This window comes from Erinaceus europaeus, chromosome 7 (genome assembly GCF_950295315.1).
Source record: "Erinaceus europaeus chromosome 7, mEriEur2.1, whole genome shotgun sequence".
Classification (NCBI taxonomy): domain Eukaryota; kingdom Metazoa; phylum Chordata; class Mammalia; order Eulipotyphla; family Erinaceidae; genus Erinaceus; species Erinaceus europaeus.
In genome coordinates this window covers 10,495,003-10,507,148 of record NC_080168.1, presented here as the reverse complement: position 1 = coordinate 10,507,148, position 12,146 = coordinate 10,495,003, and the positions used below count along the sequence as shown (strand labels likewise).

At 40.0% G+C, this 12,146-nt stretch overlaps 1 pseudogene; it reads right to left on the bottom strand.

Annotated features, from left to right (window-relative positions):
• Nucleotides 1-728: 728 nt before the first annotated feature.
• LOC103110922 (large ribosomal subunit protein uL1-like) overlaps nt 729-12,146 on the bottom strand; it is a 30,987-nt pseudogene continuing 19,569 nt past the window's right edge.

The following is a 12,146-nucleotide window of genomic DNA, read 5'->3' as shown; positions in this document are numbered from 1 at the left end:
GTAGCATAATAGTAGACTTGTGATTGTACAATTTTATTAGTTCTTGCTCCTATAGACAGAGTTAATTTGGGTACATTCTTTTCGGTCAATCAGCAATAACATAATTAAAATGAAGCAAAATATACCCCTGCAAGAATCAAGAATTCACACTCCTCTTTTTGTTTTTGATGTTATACTTATAACAGCCCAATTTAGAGTATGGATTTTCCAACAATCCATCAAGATAATGAAATATTTTCTTGAAATCTGTGGAACTTTTTTAGTTAAGAATTCTATGTGGATGTACAAAGAGTATGATTTTTTTTTGTGTGATATGTTTCCATGTCTTATTTGATGGCTTTCATAAATTTAACATTTAACTATAAATTTAAATTTAACTATAGAAGCTTATTACTTTATCTAGCTAAAGTTTACTTTTGTAAACACAGCCAGCACTGTGATCTAAAAGGTGTAGACGATTCAGAAAAGAAGTGATATGACAGGGTTAAATAATTAAGAGAAAAGTTATATTTGCTTAATTTACCAACCTACAAGCTCTGTTTTAATCAACTGCAGAGGCCCCAACCAAAGTAGCAGACAGAAGCTATGTCTCTACAACTCCAAGCACGAGGATTGCTAGGTCAATGCCCCTGAAGAGAACATGTTAACAGTGATTTTTTGATGTAAGAAAACTCTCTGTGTCATTTCTTGTCATCAGTGTGGGGAGAAAATGGCATTTTTTTCTAGACTTAATAAAGAAGGAATAATGTGGCGCTCTTGATGTATAAAGCCTGCATGTTCTGCCAATTCTTCTTGAGCAATGACACCAGTTAAGTTATTTTCATGTGGCCAACAGCCACTGTCAGACACAGCACCTTCTTCATTTGGAACTTAATTGTAGACTTTACTTCATCAGCTTTGGCCACCATGTTCTCATTGTGGGTCAGCAAGGAAGGAAACTTGCCAGCCTTATTCAGGCCTGGGTCCAGGATTCTGGGAATCTGCTTGATCAAAGACTCTGAAGCCAGAAAAGCATCATACTTCTTGGCCAGCTTCTTTACTAACTTCTTATTCTTGTTGAATTTCTTCAGCGCTTCGATGTCCGTGTGGGGGATGTCCAAGGCCTTGACCTCATCGAAGTGCTGCTGGCCTCCCAGAACACATACAGAGAACTTGGGGCGAGGGTGGGAGTGTGGGTTAAGCCTGCAGGTTCCGGAGAAACGCTTGTGCTTGGGGAGGGGGAGGATGTCATAGTTCGCGGGACACTTTGCTGCTCGTGGTGCTTCGCGCCGCTGTCTCCAGAAAAAGCATAAATATCTCATCCTAATGAACATTAGGAGTTCATTGAAAACACTTATAAAAGCATTTTGAGGTATGTAAAATTTGGATTTATAATAATCACTGCAGGTGATTCATCCAAATTTGGAAGGCAATCATGGGCAAGACCATTTGTTCTAGAGTCATGGTGTCTCAAGATTGAATCCTGATTCTCACTTCAAGCTATTGTGCCTTTGCCATGCTACTCAACCTCTTCTTACCTTCATTTTCACAACAGAAGTATGAATATTATAGTAGTATTTAACTTCATGTGGCCAGTAGGAAGATTAAATGCTTAACGCTTAGACTCTGATAACATTGTCATCTACAGCAGAAGCAGATGTAAAGCAGAGTAACACTTTTCTGACAACCAGACTTAGATGCATTCATAGTGACCGGGTAGGCTTGAAGACATGAGGAGAGGTGATTTAGTTCTTCACTTTTCTTGCAGAATTCTCAACTTTCATATAAATAAGTCAAAGGAATTGAGCTAGTCTTGCCTTACAGATAATTCTATTTGATTTAGGGAAAATGTCTTATTGCTTTCTAAATCAGATAATTATAGCAGTTCATGAAGAGTGTTTCTCAGTACACACATCCCAATTACATGAAAGCTCTTATGTAAAGGACAGTGGCAGTGTGGCTTCTGTGATTCCAGCAGAGAAATAATTATCTTGCAAAATATGTATCAGTTGTATGAGTGATTGTGTGTGTGTGTGTGTGTGTGTGTGTGTGTGTGTGTGTGTGTGTGTAACAGAATGTGAGTCTGGATTCCATACAGAGTGGTAAATCATAATTTCATGCCTCAAAGATATTCATCTCTATTTAGAACAAAAGGTGTAGCTTTATTTACATTTTATCATTTAACTAATGCTTACAGATGTGTAGCAATGTTTTCAGATAGTACTGCTTAACATAATGATGGTATTTTTATGACATTATTTGATATTATGAATACCCAGGCAAACTGCAATATAAGGACCTAACATTTACCACAATACATTAGAGGAAATAGAAAGCTAGAAATGCTAGATGTATTTTCAATTGAAGAGGTTGTGTCAGAAAATCTAATAGAGGAGGAAGCATCTTCCTGACAACTAATTTTTTATTTTTATTACTATATTTATTTATTAAATAGAGATGGCCAGAAATTGAGAGGAGAATGGGAGTGAGAGAGAGAGACAGAGAGATACCTGTAGCCCTGCTTCACCACATGTGAAGCTTCCCCCCTGCAGGTGAGGACTAGGGGCTTGAACCAAGGTCCCTGTAATGTATGTACTTACCCAGGCACACCACCACCTGGCCCTTCCATTTTTGAGTTTGTAAATTAAAAAAAAATGTTATTTTCTTTCTGATGCACCTTTCATTAGAAGCTAAAATAAATCTTTGTTGTCTTACATTTTGCTTGTATTTTTTTCACCTAAAATTAATTTCTCCAGAGAGAAGATAATATCTAATTAATTTATATTTCTAAATAGATTAGTATCTGGTAAACAATATGTTTTCTCCAATAATCCCAGAAAATAAGTTTATTTAATGGAAAAACAAATCAGCAGGTGATCTAATTTGAATGTGGACTTCTTCCATTTTGTCTTTTGCAAGTAATTCCATCTCCATGTTTTCCTGAATAAAGTGGAATACGATGTGAAAAGTTAGACAATGATTCTAACAGCCACAACTGTCTGACAGATTAACCTCACTGACTTAACTGAGAGTGAAAAGAGTTTCTAAAATCCATGTTGGGCAAGTTCCTAAATGTCCTGTCAAAAGTTAAGTAGGAACTTGAGTCTGTTCAACTGCAGTGCCTGCATGCTTCACTGAGCTCTTGTATGATTTATCACAGAGCCAGTTAGTTGGAGGGACTGAAAAAGAGATAAGGATAAAGAGGGACTTATTCTGGTAGGATCAGATAGCATGTCTAGAAATCTGCTCATTCCTTAATGAAATATCAGTTCAGTTCATCTCTAAGGAGCTTCTAGCATATTCCATGAAGAATTTTATTTCCCTCTTATTTTTAGATATTTTTTCTCAACATCACATGTCTATGCAAACAGAACAGTATGAAGATGGGGAGTGTGTGTTTTTCATCTTTGTATACTGCATAAATATCAAAGGTCGTCAATAAGCTCCCCAAAATTGAAGACCAGAATACCAAAGAAAAATGACAAATGAGAGATTGATCCTTATAGGATTAAATTCAGTCATGGTGATTATAAATCTTTTTCTTTCCTATTCAAAATAAAATATATTTCATGATTTTAGAATGAGGAAGGATTGACTTAAAATTGTGCTTTTGAGGTTACTTGGAGGCCTAGCTTTCTTTCATCTTTTTCTACAGTTGAGGAAAACTAGAACGTATCCTATAATTAGTTTGTTCTTTAGATAGTATTTGATTCCCACTAGGTTTGTTCAGACTATCCAAGTTTACAACTCCTGCTCTTATTATAAGTCTGTGTTATGATACAGCACAGACTTATAATCTGAGAGTTCTGGAAGTCAAAGGCTTGAAATGTTGAAGTGACTCTTGTTTAGCTAAAACCAAGTTTGGCATAGCTTTTTCCCCTCCAGAGGCCCTGGAGGAGATGTGGTTCTTGGTCTTTTCCAGCTTCCCACTATTGCCAGCTTTTCTCAGCTATTGGTTGCATTGTTCTGACCTCTACCTTCTCCTTCACATTTATTTGTTTCTCAAATACCACTCTTCCTTTCCTTCAGAGGAGCACTTGACATTGGGTTAGATGTTACCTGGTAGTCCATAATAAACTCCTCCTCTCAAAATTCTTATTTAAGGCTTACTTGTGGGAGATGGGTGGGTGGTGCCACACCTGGTTACAGTGAGCATGGCTTAACTGCATGCAATCTTTTCCCTTTCAAGTTACACGGATAGATTTCATATATGAGGAAACTGTTGGGTGCAGGGTATCACTATCTAGCCCACTACTGTTGGCAACTCTATAGCTTGCCTAATTCATAGACTGAAAAAATGTCCCCATTTCTGTTTTGTGAATGTGGTTGAAGTTTGCAATATAAGGAGCAACTAGCTACTGTTTTCTCTTGAAGTTTCTACAAGTCTAGAGATGAGTTCTTAGTTCAGGACAACAATATAGATATTTCCCATGAGATTTTATTTCTAGAGATTTATTGAGTAATGAGATAAAGAGAAAGAATGAGTGTGTCACTCTGGCACATGTGGTGCTAGAGAGTGACCTTGGGACCCCATCCTTGCAAGTACTGAGCTATGTTTGTTTGCCACCTCCAGATCACACAGGTGCCTTGAGATCCCTCACGGATGACTAATCACCCACTGAGGACATAGTGGGCACCTGTCTAACTATCTTTCCTCCCTCTTAGACACTCTGCTCAGATGTAGGAGTCTGGAAAAAAATGTGACATAATCTCCCTGTCTTCTTCCAACAACTTGCTAGGCTTTATGCCTTGTGTTTTCAGTGCTTCACTCCACAAGTGAGTAACAGATCTCAACTTGTTGAGACAAAATGAGAAGTTTCCAGACTCTGGAATGACGGTCCCCATCCAGATTTTTCTTCTTTTTTCTAAAGGCATCTGGCTATGAGAAATTGCAGTGACTTTATCGGGCAGCAGATATGTTTGGGATTTTTTTTTTATCAAAAAGCAATAGGATTGGAGGTTGTGAGGTGTAAATGTGAGTGTACATGTATCAGCAGCAATTTACAGAGGAGTCTTCTCTAAGGATTGGCTTCCTGAGATTGGAATCTCTGTGGATAAAAACATTTCAGGCTTCCAGGTCTTTTACATAAATATATTAAATCAGAATCTTTGGGATTAGGTCCAGAGCTCTGAGTGTTTATCTATTTCAGCAGATATCACAGTGAAAGTTCACAGACTGTGGGTGAAGAGGGCAGGTTCGTGAATTCTGAGGATCTTGATCTTTGAAAGTTCAAGCCATGGGCAGTAGAATGGGTAACACACACACAATCTGTTTCCCATCGGGATGGATAGTAGAATTAACTTTGCATTGTACATGGAGTTTCTATTCTCTGAATGTTATATTTTGACACTTTAAAAATCATGGCTTCAATGGGAATCAGGCAGTAGCACAGTGGGTTAAAGGCACATGGCACAAAGCACCAAGGACCGGCATAAGGATCCTGGTTCAAACACCCGGTTCCCCACATGCAGGGGAGTCACTTCGCAGGCGGTGAAGCAGGTCTGCAGGTGTTTATCTTTCTCTCTCCCTCTCTGTCTTTCTCTCCTCTGTCCATTTCTCTCTGTCGTATCCAACAACGACAACATAAATAACAACAACAATAACTACAACAATAAAACAAGGACAACAAAAGGGAAAATAAATATTAAAAAAAAAAAAAAACATGGCTGCAAATAGACTGTTCCTCCTAGAACTGCTTGATTCCTGATGACAGTAAGGACTCAGCCAAAGCCTGCTTAGAATATGAAAAATGACCAGCCCCAAAGCATGAAGACTCCATTCCTCTCTCTCTCTCTCTCCCTCTCTCTCTCCCCCCTCCTCTTTCTCTTTACCTCCAGAGTTATTACTGTGACTCAGTGCTTTGCCTGCACTACAAATCCACTGCTGTTGGAGGCCAAAAGAATGCTACACACTTGGGAAGTGGGAACTTGAGCACAAAAGATGTATACATTGTGGGAGGAGTTTGAGGAAGGCAAACAACCTGGTCTGGTGATTTCAGCAGGCCAATGGGAAGCTGGCCCAGGTGTGATGTGTGTTGGGGGCTAGACCCACTGTCCCAGAAGGTCCACACCCTAGTTTCCATGAGGTCTGAGTGGGTCTGACCCCAAACCCTCCCCGCTACAGGTTGAGATATGGCAGGTCCCCCCTGACCTCTGGAATTTATGACAGCTGGACCCCGGACATGGGGTACCTTTCTACACATGCCACACCTCCCACCTTTCCTTCTTTAATTAAAAGGCATGGATTACTGTGTGTGGTTAACTTAAGAACTGCCAGCAAACATCCTGATTGCTTAACTGCCTCCTTCCCCACCCCCCTGCTGCCCTAAGGCGCCTGCAATTTACCTCCAGAAAAATGTACATTGTAAAGCTTGTGACCAAACCCTGTATGGGAACCTTTTACTTGTGATCAAACAGTCTGTAGGTCAAAATGTGACTATGCATTGTATTACTCTGTGTTTGGGTTAATGGTTACCTCAGTCTCCCCCCTCCCCCCCCCCGCCCGAGTTATGAGTATATTTGCCTGCCTTTTCTTTCAATAAATGAGTTGACCCACTAAGGCTCTCCCAGGGCTGACTGCTTGTCTCCCTGAGCACTTTGCCCTCAATATGTAGAGCTACCCCAGGACCCCCAGAGGGTTGCTCTGACCCTCACTTCTACTGTCCAGGGGGATGGGGGTGGGGCAGAGCAACCTGAAAATGTGTATAAAATTTAAAAGAAGAGCACATTCACAGGAAGAGACCTTTTCTTGAAATTTTTGCAGGCTGTGTTCCCTTTCCTCTGATATTTCTCTTCACTCTCACTTCCCTGAAGACAAAGGCTGGAGCACATACCCTTGGGGTCCTGCCCTTCCCCAGAAGTGACTATAAAATCTGGAAGACCAGGAAGCTCAGGACAGCCCTCACCATCCATTGTCTCTCCCTGAGGGGTCTACTCACCTTAATGGGGTGTACTTTCCTCTCCTTTCCTCTCCTCCCTGTATCTATCGTCTGTCAATAAATGTTCATCTCCATGAATGATGACTGTCTTTCTTGTGATTCTTCCATGTAGAGATCAATTTAGAACCTTTCCAGGAGGGAGCTTTGCCCTCTCACTCCCCTACAACGAAACAACAAAACAAACAAAAACTATGCATTCTGATGCTAACAGACAAGAGAAGTGGACTATTGCCCTTTTCCAAACTAAACTCTCATCGAGGAGACTGGGAAGTCATCCTCTGTCTGATGTGATATTAGTTTTCCATCTGCAGTCTGTGGGAAGAAGACACCTGCTAGAGTCACTACAGAGTAACAGTAGTCTCCCACATTTTCATTTTCCTTGTTCAGTTTACAAATGTCAAATATTTTGTCAAGTGAAGTGCTGGAGGATATGATTTCTCTCAAGGCATTCATCTTCTCTATGGAGAAAAAAAAAAGAATGCTATTAAAATGTCTCTAACTTAAATATTCTTCAAATTGATGTTCCCTTAGGAGAGATGGCTAACATCTTTCAAAGCAATATGTAGTGAGAGGGAACAAAATGATGTGTTTATTATGCTCTAATCCTAAGGGAGCTATTGAAAGCAGATCTAAATTAAACAATGATTTTTCAGTGCTTTAAATATTATTCTGAGGGAAAATCTACAGAAATGTCTGTCCATAGACAAGAAGGGTGGACATTTACTAATGCTCTACATTAAGCAATTTATTAATGTTTCATTCTAGCCAATTTTCCAAAGCAATTTAATCTATTCAAGATATCTTTTGATGCAGAAAATGCCTTTTCTTTTAGTAAAACATAAAAAATTAACATTTACCAGCCAATGACTAGTTCCACAAAGTGTCAGAAGACAAAAACAAAAATAATTCCTTGCCTTCAAAAACCATTTGGAAGAAAAAGATAATGTGCTTAATGTCTCCAGCATTTCCACTGGATGAATGTTTATACTTTATTTGTCCTAGCAGTGAAATGTACACTGAGCCTCTGCCCCTGACAGGAAGCACTGTGCTCTGTGTGGGCAGGTGGGAAAAGCCTGGTCTAGCCTAACCAGATATGGACTTCCCAAACTGGGACACTGTCAAGTGTCTTCCTGTCCATCCCAAGCTTCCAGGAGTAAAATTTGTAAAATTATGTATTATATCAAAAAGGGACAAGAAAGATTAAAGGTGTTTTGGAAGTAAAGCATATATCAGGAGTCAATCATAAGGTACAAATAACAGGTAAAAATAATACATCACACAGATAAAGTTCAGAATATATATATATTTATTTAAGATTTTTTATATTTATTTATTTTCCCTTTTGTTGCACTTTTTTTATTGTTGTTGTAGTTATTATTATTTATGTCATCGTTGTTAGGGAGGTCAGAGAGAAATGGAGAGAGGAGGGGAAGACAGAGAAGGGGAAGGATAGACACCTGCAGACCTGCTTCACCGCCTGTGAAGCGACTCCCATGCAGGTGGGGAGCAGGGGGCTCGAACTGGGATCCTTATGCTGGTCCTTGCGCTTTGCGCCACATGCTCCTAACCCACTGCGTTACCGCCCGACTCCCCAGAATATATTTGTAAGGGAGAAAACATTGGAGTATAAGCAAAGGTGTTTAAAACTGCCATTGACGGAATGTTATTACATCGGAATATACATACATACATATATATGTTTGATGCTATAAGACATTGAGTGTATTCTAGTTATCCCATAATCTTCAGACCCTCGCATCAGCAGGCAGACATCAGAGTTATGGGTGATTCCTGTGTGCTAGTAAAGTCTCTGACATATCCAGACTTTGACTTAGAGCAGGATTATTGTTGTAAAGGACACAACCTGAAAAATAGGCCTCATGGTATTATTAGTCAAAAGATCGTATCTTGCAGACAAACAACATGTATTTTGCAAACAAAGGTAACAGTCAGCAGGATTTATACTCACCATCATCAGCAAGTCTGGGATCAGAAACTTCAGCTCCAACATCCTCTGCAGTTTTATCTATGGACGAGTTCAGTAGCATAGTAAGGAGACAGAAATCCCCGTCACAAGAAAAGCTACGTCACTGTTTTCTCATCATGGCCTTTTCCCCTTGTTCTTCCTTTCTTTTTTTTTGTTACTCCTGGAACTTAGGAATCACCTCCCTTTCAATACTTTTGTCATTTGTATTGTTTTCAAAAAGCTTCTGTTACTCTCTGCCCTACCTCACACCACAGCTGTTAAACTTGGTTTGGTTCAAACTGTTGGTAGTGTTAAAGGTGTTAGAGTCACAGAGGAGGCTCTTGGGAGTTTTGTCACTTCTGAAACTGGCAATGAAAATGTGTGGGGAAGTGAGAGTGAACTCAACAGCTTTTCAGTGAATAAGCAGTCATGTTTGAAGTACACTAGTCAACAGACTATACAAAGGTGAACAGAGCCCTATGAGGTGTGCTCACTTGAATAGAATGGAAATACTTGAGATGGTTCAAATTTGTAAACTGATTGAATTCTCACACTGGGCTTAAATTGTCAAAGAATTTCTAAAAAATAACATTTTTTTCTTCAAATGCTAAACTACCAACAATATTAGAAAAGGTAGACCAGAATCATCTGTCTCTGTCAATATCTAAGATGCAATGATTTGTAGATAGCATTAAATGACATAAATCTGGTGAGGTCAAATATGGTAAGGTAAATCCTAATCATAGGATTTTCAAAGTAAACTAAACACCCAAATGGCTATAATAATTATCTATTGCCTTCTTCAACTCTAAGACAGCAAGGAGCCTTCCCCCATTCTTTAAAATCTGTGTATCACCCCCACTCCACTTCACTTCCCTCAATGACATTATTCACTCAATTAACTACACAAAAGAGAGTTAAGTGATATGTAATATCTCTCCTGAAAGCAACAGGATGAATGTCACCCCCTTGATAATCTTCAGATGAAATACTGTATATAGTTGGCCAAGGGATACACAGGCAAATATATATCAACTAAAGGACAGTTGTTGTCCTCTATGACAAACTCTATTATAGCCACCAAACAAGTAAAATGCAGTAAAGGCTAACTTAGATCCTAATTAAACTCTAGGTCTATTCCCTCCCCAACTTCAGGCTTGATTCCACAAAACCTAATAATTATTTCTATAAAAGTGAACCTCAAAGATTTAACAACTTGGAGAAAGTCTAACCTTGCCAAATTAAAAAAGGACTATAATAGCTGGATAAGGGCAAGAGATGGACTGACTTTAATGATGGCCTTTTTGGTCACTTCCAGGCCACCCCATCATCTTGGGCCCTAGTCAGGGAATTCTGGGATTCCCACGTAGATATAATGGGCCTAGTCCTCTAATCCCTCTCTCTCCCATCGCCAGTCACCTCCATCAGGAACAGCATCATAAACCCTCTTGTGAGCCCCTACAGGACCTTGTACTCACTGTAGAGTAGCAATGGTAGGGACTGGCTCACTCTCTGAAGGGAGGCTGAGTCATCCTACTCTGCCATTCATGGAAGACTGCTCCTGGAATGCTTGCAGCCTAGGATGTTCCCAGTTGTAACCATGGACTGCAAGTTCAGACTGACAAGGACTCAGAGGTTATGAAGACTCCTGTGCTCAATATGAATATATATGGGCCCTAGGTCAGATCAATGGGGCAAACAGTTGATTGTATTCATATTCCTTTCTCATGTTTGAGAGCTACCCTCTGTCCTAATTCAGCTTTCTATCCCTATTATCAACTCTGACACAATGTTCCCAGACAACAGTTTTAGTCTGCCTGCATATCAGGCTCAGGCAAAAATTATTAAAGTCATGGACCCATTGAAACATATGTAAAGTAGACTTCCTAGCTTTTTCTTACCTGAAAACCTCTAATTTTATCTGTTCTATCCCTATTTTGGGGTTTTTGCTTATTAAAAAATTTGTCCTGCTTTATATATTTCCACACAAAGACTCCTAGTTGCATTTGCTTTATTCATACCTTTGTGTTCCTGTTTATTGTACAATTTGCTTTATATGTATTTTATTTATAAAAAGGACAAACTGACAAAACCATAGGATAAGAGGGGTACAACTACACACAATTCCCACCACCGAAACTCCATATCCCATCCCCTCCCTTGATAGCTTTCCTATTCTTTAACCCTCTGGGAGTGTGGACCCAAGGTCATTGTGGGATGTAGAAAGTGGAAGGTCCGGCTTCTGTAACTGCTTTCCCACTGAACATGAGTGTTGGCAGTTTAATCCATACTCCCAACCTGCCTCTCTCTTTCTCTAGTGGGGCGGGGTTCTGGGGAATCGGAGCTCCAACATATTGATAGGGTTGTCTGTCCAGGGAAGTCTGGTTGACTTCATTCCTTTCCCTCAACTTGGATCAACAATGGTAGAGAATGTTCCATCCTCTGAAGGGAGGCTGAACAACATACTCTATGCTAAACCTGAGGAAGATGGTTCCTGATGTTGGGGCAGCTTGGAATGTTCCTACTTATGACCACAGAATATGAGGTCGGATCTACAGGGATACAGAGGTCACATAGGCTCCTAAGCTGAATATGGGCCCCAGATCACATCAAATCATTGGGGTCTACAGTCAACAATATTTATATACCTTTCCCATATTTGGGAGCTACTCTCTTCCTAGATCCAGCTTTCTGGTCCTTTTTCCAGCCATGACATCATCTCCCCAGACAATAACTAGGATCCACCTGCATATCAGATTTCAGGCTCAGGGAAAAAAACAACAACAACAAAAACTAGTATAGCCACAGGCCCTTTGGAATATAATTAAAATATGCCTACTAGCTATCTACAGAATGGAGACTCCCCCCCCAACTCTTCATCTGCACTACTCCACCCTTTAAGTTCATGATTAGTCAACAACTAGTTTGGCTTTATATGTTAACTCTCTTTTCAGCCACCAGGTTCCGGTTGCTTTATATTTTACTGTTTTTTAGCCACCAAGTTGCAGACACTACCTTGACGCCAAACTGACCTACTGGGCAGATGCCCTCACCAATGTGTCCTGGAATCCCACCTCTCCAGAGCCCTACCCCCCCTAGGGAAAGACAGAAGTAAGCTGGGGGTATGGACCCACCTGTCAACACCCATATCCAGTGGGGAAGGAATTGCAGAAACCAGATCTTCCACCTTCTGCACCCCATAAAGAATTTTGATCCATACTCCCAGAGGGATAAAGAATAAGTTTCCAATGATTAGAGATTGG